A 1,439-nucleotide genomic window follows, 5' to 3' on the forward strand; every position below is an offset into this window, starting at 1 on the left:
CAGCATGTCAGGCCAAATCCCTTTCCATCCTCTGGCAGAGGCCCATGTCTAGGACACACCAGTTGGAAACAAGTGTGTCCCTCAGGGTCTGCGGGCTTGTTCTCCTTCTAGCTCTCATATATCAGCCTCAACTCAAACTCACTTGATGAAGGCAAGAGGCAGTGTTCAAAATAGAGGTTTTGGAGTCCCACGGAGGCAACCTGGAGTCTAGTATCACAGTATGATCTTGGACCCCTCTCTCGTAGAAGGTTGGGACTTGTTTGCTTCCCTTGTACAGATGTCTTTGACTCAAGAAAAAAAAGTGGCTTCCAGTACCCTTTAGTCCCAGAGAAGCTGGTGGCTGGACCCCAGCCATTATCTCTGAGGGAAGCTAATGATTCAGAAGCCAAGTGATGGGCAAATAGGGGCCTATTTCCTTTTCTTCAAGAGATCAGAGTCAAGACTTTAGTGCTAGGCAGATTATATAAGTGACGCAAGTAGTGAAATGCAATAGAGTGGCAGGGTCTATGGCTGCACCTGAGAAGCACACGTTTTCCTAAAGGTATTCAATTTCATGTTTGTTTTAAACACTGTGCTCATCAAACCAAACACCCAAGTGCCCTGTGGGCAACCCCCTAGTTTCTTGTTCTTCACACAGATATCCTCAGCCACGTGGTCACCAAGCATTGTCACAGAGTAGAGAGATACCACACGTGCAGATACACTGACCCATGAGGATGTGCAGAGCCAATACCATGCCCCAAATGAGTACAGCTTCGTAAGCAAAGCACAAGGACACTCACAAGGGAGTGGCCCATCTCCAGGCAGCCTGCCTTCCTGTCCACCTCCTGCCAGCCTCCCACCTGTTGCCTCCTCTTCCTTGTTTGTTCACTGGCACCCAAGTCTGCTACTCACACCATCTCATCCCCTCACCCCTCTCTCTGGGAGTGGAACTCTCTCTTGCCCCCTGGTGATGCACCATTCCTGGAGGTCCTGCAATACCAAGTTGATGCATAGGAGTGGATGGAGCAAGCTCCTTTTCCACCTCTCTGCTCAAAAAACCGATTTAATATATTGTTCTCAGATAGAGGATGTATCAGATGTTAAGCTGGTAAAAACATACTACATTTGATCTTAGCCAAAAGACCGAGAGGTGATAGGAGTGGAACTCTATAGAACCCAAAGGGTGCGAATGGAAATGGTGGGGGTGGAGGTGCTCTGCACAGCTGACCCCTGTAGTAGCAGCATCACGCATGCATCTGGGGACCTCATGACATACCCTCCTGCTTTTTTGATCCTCACAACAAGCCTGTACTGGGGCTTCTGGGGAAAATTGATTCCCTTTTCCCCTCTTTAAGGCACACCTTTCACTCTGGAGCTCTGGAGTGGAACTTAGCTCCTCTACTCAGTCACCAGCTAAGAGTTCAGGAATTCTACAAAAGCTCCTAAAATCTCAGGGT

General features: G+C 48.6%; 1 non-coding gene across 1 annotated transcript; it reads right to left on the reverse strand.

Annotated features, from left to right (window-relative positions):
• Window positions 1–947: 947 nt before the first annotated feature.
• LOC129478213 (U2 spliceosomal RNA) lies at window positions 948–1,137 on the reverse strand. The gene has a single exon (XR_008656357.1). It is a non-coding gene; the product is annotated as a U2 spliceosomal RNA (small nuclear RNA).
• Between the last annotated feature and the right edge of the window lie 302 nt (window positions 1,138–1,439).

This window comes from Symphalangus syndactylus, chromosome 2, assembly GCF_028878055.3.
Source record: "Symphalangus syndactylus isolate Jambi chromosome 2, NHGRI_mSymSyn1-v2.1_pri, whole genome shotgun sequence".
Classification (NCBI taxonomy): domain Eukaryota; kingdom Metazoa; phylum Chordata; class Mammalia; order Primates; family Hylobatidae; genus Symphalangus; species Symphalangus syndactylus.